Source organism: Mesocricetus auratus, unplaced genomic scaffold (genome assembly GCF_017639785.1).
Source record: "Mesocricetus auratus isolate SY011 unplaced genomic scaffold, BCM_Maur_2.0 Super-Scaffold_15014, whole genome shotgun sequence".
NCBI classification, from domain to species: Eukaryota; Metazoa; Chordata; class Mammalia; order Rodentia; family Cricetidae; genus Mesocricetus; species Mesocricetus auratus.
In genome coordinates this window covers 68,567,227-68,576,950 of record NW_024429186.1, presented here as the reverse complement: position 1 = coordinate 68,576,950, position 9,724 = coordinate 68,567,227, and positions in this window count along the sequence as shown.

Below are 9,724 nucleotides of genomic sequence, written 5' to 3'. Positions count from 1 at the left end.
CTTTGACTGCTCACTCCACAGTGAGGCTTCAAGCTTCTAGGCATCAGGATTACAAGGTTCTCTTCAGGGTGGGCCAGCTTGTTTCTCTGTGACATGAGGACACTGCCTGAGGTATGCACTGGACGAAGCTTGTCAGCTCAAATACAATTTTGGTTTCTTGATGGATTTCCCACTCATTGAAAACTAGTAGTCTAGAAAGCACACATTCCTTCTGTCTCTCCTTGAATCACACTGAATTCTTTTTTCTTAAACATTCGAGCATGTTCTGACAGTAGGATACCAGGATTGGAAAGATGTTTTGATGTTCTGTCCATATGTTTGCTTGGTGCTTAAATACTAGCCAGAGCTGCTTTCTGTTATGCAGTGTGGGTTTTTGTTTGTATTTTTGGTATTTTTTTGTTCTTGTTGTTATTTTGTTGTTTTTTTTTCTAGACAGGGTTTCTCTGTGTAGTTTTGAAGCCTATCCTGGCACTCCCTCTGTAGACTAGGCTGGCCTTAAACTCACAGAAATCTGCCTGCCTCTGCTTCCCAAGTGCTGGGAATAAAGGGATGCACCTTCAACGCCCAGCCCCAGTATGAGGTTTTAAAACTCAAAAACAAGGGACTCGGAGTCTCCAAATCTGTCCTTACATAATAATCTAGTCTACATTGAAATGCAGGCAGTTTCTCCCTCCTCCTCTTCATCCCCACTCCTTTCATAGACATGGCCTTTTGAGAAAAAGTCTAAGGTGGAATGTTTTTGATCTGTCATGAGGTGCTTGACCAGTTTACTATGCCAGCCTATCCACTACATAGTATAATGCTGATAGCCAATGTATTTATCCTCCAGCCCGATTTGTAAGTCCTTTTAGCTTCATTAACCCGTGTGTCCTCAAAGACAGTGCAGATTGACATGGTGAACCTTAGTTCAGAGCCTGATAGCACAGGATGACTAAATTTACACTAACTGCTCCTTTCAGGGTCCAGGGGCCTAAGTTTCTTACATGTAAGAAATGAAAATGTTTCCCATCCAAATACTAACCAGTTTCGACCCTGCTTAGCTTCTGAGATCAGACAGATCGGGCACATTGAGGCTGGTATGGATGGTACTAGAAGAGACCACCCTAAGTGAGGTAACCCAGTCACAAAAAGACAAACCTGGTATGCTCTCACTCATATATGGACACTAGACATAGAGCAAAGGATTACCAGCCTACAATCCACACTGCCAGAGAAGCAAGGAAACAAGGAGGATCCTAAGAGAGACATACAGGGTCCCTCAGTAAAGTGGAGAAGACAAGAGGCCTGAACAAATTGGGAGCATGGGAGGAGGGTAGAGGGAGGTAGGAGAAAGAGGAGGGGAGAAAAGGAAAAGGGAGGAGAACATAAGGAATCAGGATATGTGAGTGAGGATAGGAATAGAGGAGAACAAGAAAAGAGACACATCAGTAGAGGGAGCCACTATAGGTTTAAAGAGAAATCTGGCACTAGGGAATTAGGCAGAGATACACAACAAGGAACTTAAGCAATAAGGGAGAGGCTACATTAAATGCCCTTCTCCTATAATGAGAATGATGACTACACTAAACACCATCCTAGAGTCTTCATCCAGGAGCTAATCAAAGCAGAAGCAGACATCCACAGCTAAGCACTAAGCCAAATTCCTGGAATCCAGTTGTAGAGAGGGAGGAGGGATGAGCAAAGCAGACAAGACTGTTCTGGGGAAACCTATAGAACCAGCTGACCTGACCTAGTGAGAGCACATGGACCCCTCTCATAGAGCTGGGGAACCAGCACTGAACTGAACCAAACCCTCTGAATGTACGTGTCAGTTAGGTTGCCTGGGCAGGCTATGGAACCTCTAAAATTGGAACCAGTATTTATCCTTAGTGCACAAATGGACTTTGGGAGCCCATTTCCTATGGCGGGATACTATTTCAGCACAAATACATGGAAAGGGCCTAGGCCATCCCCCAAATATTGTGACAGACTTTGCTTATCCCCCATGGAAGGCCTCACTATCCTTGGGGAGCATGTGAGGTGTGGGTTTGGGGATTGGTAGGGAGCTTGGGAGGATGGGGGGGAGAATGAAGGGGGGAATGATATGTAAAATGATAGTTTCTAAAAAAAATGAAAATGTCTGTAGCAGTATCTCAGAGAATGGGTATGGGAAAATCTGGGAACAAAATAGAAAATATACCTGGCAAAGTGTCTTCCACATAGATAATTTGGTAAATGTTATTATTATTATGGTGACTTGCTACTCTATATTCAGATTGAAGGCCTAAGCATTTATTATGAGTGATTTTCTTAAATGTATACCTACAAGCTTCTCATATCAACAGGCATCTATTTAATGAAACAGCTTTGTGTTAATTTTAATAGTTAAGTATACAAGTATTTATGCATATCCAGATTTTTTTTCATCTCACTCTTGGAGTTATCTGTATTTTAATCTGCAGTAATGAGATAAACAAGGAAACCATTATTGCTTATTCTTCATGAAACTAGATTCTTATGAATTAATTTCTTATCTATTTCTTTTACTAAATTTTCTGTAACATATTTTCAGTTTAAAACAACATTATTATGCACACCCACCTCTCTCTACCACCTAGCCTTCTTTCTGCTGTGATCATTTACATAAACTTAGTTTGAGCTGCATTCTTAGTTTGAAAATTCTTTTCATTTTCTTATAGATGTTTTGAAAGCTTTATCATCGAAGTGTTGTCTCAGCATTCTGACAGTTGACAGCTGTTAAACAAATTGCTAATTGATGAGAGTATAGCCAATTTTATCTCAAGACTTGGACCTTGTGTCTCATTAGAATCTGAGACTCAGGGAAGTGATACTATTAAATGAATGTTCTCCAATGGAAAATAGTTAGATGGTAGGCCATATACACTTTATTTAAAGAAGCTCCTTTTCAGTATTCTAGGAAAATATTTTGGTCGAAGAAAGCAGTTAAAATAGTGTCCCAACTACTAATTCAAAAGAGAGGAAGGCATTGTTTGGCATAATGTTTTAGAGGGTTCATTCCATGATTGGATGATTTTGTTGTCCTGGCCCTGAGATGAGGCAGCATATCCCCACAGGGAAGATACAGATGAGCAAAGGTACTTGGCTCATGTTCACTGGGAAACAGGAGGAAAAGGAAAAAGAGGAGAGGGGTCTGGCGAAATGATGCTTTCTACTTCTTAAACTAGTTCCCGTGTCCTACTAGCTCAAGGAACTTTGAACTCTCCCAATGTTGAAACTAATGATGATTAATGACCTCATTATGCAATTGTTTCTCACAAGTTCCACAGCTGGATATACAACACATGAGTCTTGGGGGGGGTCACAGAGGCAGAGGGTATACTTCATATTTAAAGAATGACACTAAACAGATAATAAAAACAAGAACCTAGTGAGTATGTGGATATTCTTGTCTCATAATGGCCCACATTCCTTTTATGAAAGCATCTGGAGTTGGGGAGTTGGGGTAAATACATAAATTCAGCCTGTTAATATATACCTAGTAGTAACAAGACTGATTGTATTTTAGGACAGAGCTAGGACCTCAACTTCCCAACAGCTGGAAAGGTTTAATGTTTTTAAAGTAAGTGTCAGTTTTGATCTGGAAAGTTCAGGTGTCGTGAAGTTAAGAATTCACTCTGGGTCTGAGCAATGTGTTTAGTGGGAGTCCTTCAGAGAGCTGTGAAAAATGCCTCACTGCAGCTTCTCAGAGCCCTCTCACTTCACTAACAACAAAAGGCTCAGACCAACTTGGACTTCACTGACGAGCATAATCTTGCACATTTCAAGTTACTTGTACTCTAGTTCAATAAAAAGCTGCAACAAAAACATTGCAGTCCAATGTTGGTTCTTCCTGCCTGGTTCCATGAGCAAAGAGTTGAGGTCTCCCAGTAGGATTCCAAGTTCTTTTGTAGTGACTTCATGATCTACCAATCATGTAAAACCTCAGAAACAACTAAGAACCTGTATTTTCAAAACTGCCCAGATTCCTAATTACATTATATATATGGTATACTTCAGTGCCTATATTTTCCATTCCTTATTTGGTAAAAGCTGACGCTACCCTTGTCATCAGGATGCTCCAGCCCAGAGGAGAATGGAACCTGTCCTTTCTCCCCAGGGTGTCTTCTGTAAGCATATTCTAAGAACTTAGTATCTGACAGGAAAAAGAATGGAGAGGCTGCAAGACTGCTCTCTCTACTCTCTAAGGTGCTGTAATTTTCCTGCAGCATTCATTGCCCACTCCAAGAAATTCTGTTCTATTCTGTCCTCTTTAATAAAACTTTTCTATGATATGTACACTCAGGGAAACTGTGGCAGCATACACAGGGTCAGCATAAGTTGAAGCCAAATTGGGGTCCAGCACTGAGAGGTGGAGTGGGCACCATTCTCCATCACTTGCAAAGAAACTATCTATCTCCATTTGACATCTGATAGCAAAGGAAAAATTGGTTCTCTCCAATGGAGTTCAAAATCACACTTAAGGGTGTTCTCTGTGCCCAGCTGTGCATGACCAAAACAAAACAGACTCAATGGTGTTTTTTGAAGACTTCAAGTCTCATATTGCTTTGTTTGTACATTTTCTAATTCACTGGTCTTTTGCTTGTATAGTATGATTCCCGATTTTGTGTTTCTATGGGTTTGTGTGTGTGTGTGTGTGTGTGTGTGTGTGTGAGAGAGAGAGAGAGAGAGAGAGAGAGAGAGAGAGAGAGAGAGAGAAGAGAGAGAGAGATTCCCTGTGCTTTTTTCTGCTTTTTTAAAAATTATTTTTTATTTCTGTTTTGTTTGCCTTCTTATTTGCCTGTTTGTTTTCTGAAGGAGAGGGAGGACTTGGAGTTGTATGGGTAGAAATATAGATAGGATATCGGAGGAGACAAGGGAAGCAAAACTAGTATCAGAATATATTGAGTAAATTACCATTAAAAATATAGATCCATAAGCATCCCTGGTGCCGCTTGGCTCAGGCAGGTGAAAGACACCCACAGGCCAACCGAGGCCTTACACTCTGGGATGGCTGAAGACATACACAGGTCCACTGGGTGCCTTGCTGAGCCAAGTGAGCAGGTGCTATTATGAGTAGTGCCTACAGGGTGGAGGCAAAGGAGAGAAAGGGAAACAGAGCAGTTCACGTGCTGTAGAAAGAGACAGAACTGAAGCAGAAAATGTGCTGAGGGTCAGGCCGATATGGGTGGTCGGCTTGCCACCCAGGAGTGCTGCCAAGTGCCATGTCTGGGTCTCGTACCCTATGCTGTACCTGTGTTGATGCCCATGGCTTCAGTGACCAGTGTGACAGTGCAGATATCCTGGGTCTGATCAAACCTCTGGGTCCCTGTTGGTGTCAGAGAGTCAGGATGCCACCAGGGCCATGACGATCTGGATGTCCTGTGATGCCACACTGGGGCATGGTAACATACGGGCCTAACCTCCTGGCAAGGGCCAGGTCTTGGTCTGTGGCCCCACAGCAGCCAGGGTCTGTATTGATGTCCGTGGTTCCTGTTACCACAGAAAGTCATGCAAGTGCCAAGTGTTTAGGCTGCCACATAGAGCCACGTTCGTGTCTGAAGGCTATGCTGTCACTAGGGCCATACTGATCTGGGAGGCCTGTGCTGCTTGCTACCTGAGGTCATGGTGTCATCTGTCCCAGGTTGCTGCTGAGGCCCATGTCTGGGTCCCTGGTCCTGCAGGTGGGGTCCTTGTTGATTTCCATGGAGTGTGTTACTACAGGAAGGCCATAGGAACCATTGAGTTGAAATCCAAGGACCCTGCTAAACTGAGCCTGCTCTTCCCTGCCCCTGCCCCTCACTAGATACTGTGATAAAAGTTGGCCCCACCTCTCATGGAAGAACTGGCCCTGATGGCATAGGCATGTGAAGTCTGGCTCTGCCCCTCTCCTGAAGCAGATAGGTACAGAAGCCCAGATTGACCAGGTCACCTGCCAAAAGGCCCACATACTGGGCCCTGTGTTGGTGTATCCAGCATCTATCCTATCGTTGACCTACTAGAACACATGAAAGGACTGGTCCCACAGAATGATGGCTGCAGGATCTCTATGACTTGGGATTTCTGAGGGGAGTTTTGTTGAGGGTTTAGTTAGGTTGGTGAGCCAGTGGCCAGAGGCTTTGAACCAGATCAATGACTCATTGTAATAAAAATTTTTATATGGTGTTGACGAGAAAAATGGGTGTACTGTTTGAAACACCATCACTCCCAATGCCACTGGGACTAGTGCAGAAGATTTGGAGAGACGGGAATGATAGAAGAATAAGGTTTTATTTTGTTTATTTAGTTTTAATTAATTTTTGGGTAGGGTTCATTTGGGGATGAACATCATGGGGTTAACAGGCAAATACGGAGGGATTGGGAGGTGAGAGGGATTGGGGTTTGGGGTGTGATATTGCTAAAGAATCACTGAAGAATTATGTTGTAAAAATGTAAATGTCAGGGTAAAATATTTAAAGAAAAAGAAAAATAAAATAACTCTACTTACATAATAAAGTTATTTTAACTCATTTAGCCTTGGTGGTGATTACATTTTACATTATGGTTTTCTGTATTTCTTTGTTCTGGTTTAACTGTCCTATTGATTCCACTCATTTTATCAATCAGTGGAGCTTTTTTGTGTGATCCAGAAGCCTGAATCCCAGCACTACAAATAACTTTAAACCTGGAATGAAAGAAATCATTAAAGACAAACAAACACAAAACTACTTTAGTCCATGGAATAGTTGTACATTAGACATACTTATGATATCTCTTACTAGTTACATCAACAGAAGTAAACAAAAGTGCTGTTATGGTACAAGTGTGAAATGTCCCCCCATATTCTTGTGTGTTTTAGTTCCTTCTTCCTGTTGATGATGCTGTTCTGGGGAACTGTGAAAAATTCTGTATATGGGGACTAGATGGCAGATGTGGGGATATAGGAACAGGGCTGAGAAGTGATTGCCTGGCATGACTATAGTCTGAAGTCTCTTTGCTCATCTGCAAAGGTGTGAGCACTCCATTTAAGGCTTTTGCTGCATGGATCTACCTACTGCCAAGAAATACAATATTTTACTGACAATTATGCTAGCTTTGGGATCATCAACTGAGCATATTGCTGATGCCCACATTTGATTTCCAACAGCACAAATAAAGAACTGAGTGTGATGATTCTATCATCCACTTTCCCTCAAAGTCACACATGAGCTGATGTGTTCTCCAGTATAGATCATACACACACACACACACCACACACACACACACACACACACACACACACACACACACACACTCTCTCTCTCACACCTCTCCCTCTGCTTATCCAATTTACAACTCCTGCCCCCCCACATTCCATGAAGCTTTTTACAACACAATTCTATGTTTTATCTTTTTTGTAATGTTTTTATTTAAATTAGAAACATGAATGCTTCCCATGTCAATCCCAGCAACCTCTCCCACCCCTCCTCCCTTGTCCCTCCACCAGCCCTCCAGCCCCCCACTCAAGCTGATTGTGATGGTGAATGCTTTAGGATTTGCTGAAGGAGACAGAGGCAGGGGGATCATGAGTTCGAGGCCAGCCTGTCCTACAACACAACTCTTAAAAGATTGATGGAACTCATTCTGCATTGATTCCACTAGAACATTTTGTAAACAGTTTTACACTTATTTTTTAGTAAGCCAAGAACAACACAATACTTACTGTGCATACTAAGTCTTCCTAAAGAAACCCAGAACATGTATTCCGGAAACAAGTCACTTTAAAATAGGGTTTGGTTGGTAGTTGTACCTTGAAGATGTGGATGGATAGACCAACACAAATACTGCTATACAAGTGTTTTCTTGTCTTTATGGAACAGCACTTATAACACTGCGCAATTTGTCCCTATTGATACAATTCTGACTGAAATAAATTGGAAGTTTCAATTGTAAGTATTTTTTTGCCCATGTTTCTACCATCATAAAAACTAAAAGTATTTTTATGCTTGTCTGTTAAAAATATATCATACTTTGCTGTGAAATAATATCTTTATTTTGCATGCTTTTCATGTTTAATTCATGGCTGAGTGGTGGGCATGCAGGGTTCTGTCCAGGCTTCCTGATCTTGCTTATTTGGATCAAGGGATAAAAATGAAAAGCTACCCTTTGGTAATTTACCATTGGATATTTGAGTTCTGTGAAAGAGTGTTATTCTGCATTTATTTCTCTTCAGCTTGGAAGTAGTTTAGCATAACTTCCCAAAGCCCTCTAGACAAAGCAGCCATTTTCTCATACTATTTTCAATGATTGTTTTCCATAATTAAATTCATGTTTTCTTCTCCTGTGGAGAGATTTTTATAAAAAAAGAGGCAGCCTCTATAAATATTTATCACCTTTATTTCATGTTAGCAAACATGAACTTGTGCATTGGAAACACTGCATCCTGTTTTATCTCACACATCATCTGTGCATGTGCTTTCTCACACACTAATCTGAATATTCATAGGTGGCTTCCGTTTTATTCCAATTTTACAAGATTGAAACTACCCAGATATTCAGAGTTCTACCTGTCCATGCTCACATGTACATTCTCTCCAGCAAAGAAATATTAGTCTGTATATATCAGTGCCCTAAAGCCAGCATCTATATCTTCCTCCCATTCTCCAGACTATTGATGACCCACTACAGCCAGTGAGGGATTCTTCACTTCTCTCTCTTTCTCTCTCTCTCTCTCTCTCTCACACACACACATACAGATACTCTCTCTCACTCACACACACACTCATACAGATACATATGGATACTCTTGGTTTTTGCTTCTCACTTTTATTATTTTTGCACCAAAGACTACAAGTCACTGGGTTATTTATGTTGTTTATTTGGTTTTAACTGTGAGTAGATACTGCAATTCTGAAGAACCCAAGCAAACCTGAAAATAAACTATTTGATTGGAGATACAAAGGTCATGCAATGCAAGAATACTTAGACTAATCAAGATTTTAATACTTTCTAAATCCAGACATATATATCACATTAGCAAATAGATCAATCTAGAGATTATTTAGAATATAGTTTTCTTGAATTGCTAAAATTATTTTTAGGGAAAGAAAAAAAATCAAACAACTTAAGGAGGTACCATTTAGAGATCATTGTAGGCATGATTCTGAATGAGTTAAAACAATACCCTCCCTCCTCATTGGTATTTAAAATGTATGCAAGAACATGACATAGAACACTGTTGGGGAAGTCTTATGCCAATAAAGCACTGTCTGGCCAATAGGGAATCTAGATAGGAGTCCAGGAGGATTCTGGGAAGGAGAAACAGAGGAGAGTCGAGATGTAACGCCATTGGGGTAGGAAGCCCGGAAACCTCTCCGGTAAGAGACATACTTAGATTAACAATTATGGGGTAATTACTTAAGTCAGAGCTAGCCAGTAAGAAACAAGCAAGGCCAACAGCTTCATAATTAATATAGCCTCCTGTGTGTTTATTTGGGGACTACAATGCGGCAGAGCCCAGGCGGCTGGCGGGGGATAAACCAAAGCAGCTAGCAAAGATAAAGCTTCTCTTTACAAAATGGTGATCAGGAGTGGGATTGAATTTCCACGCAAAACAACAAAAGCTTTAAAGGAATTTTAGAAACAGAAGAACGGAGAGAAGCACAGATTTTTGATAGCAGCATTTTTCTCAGGTGTTTTGCTAGCGACAAGCCGAGATTCACGTGGCTCGCTTACCGGAGTCTTCCTGACTCGGCATAAAAAGAAGAAG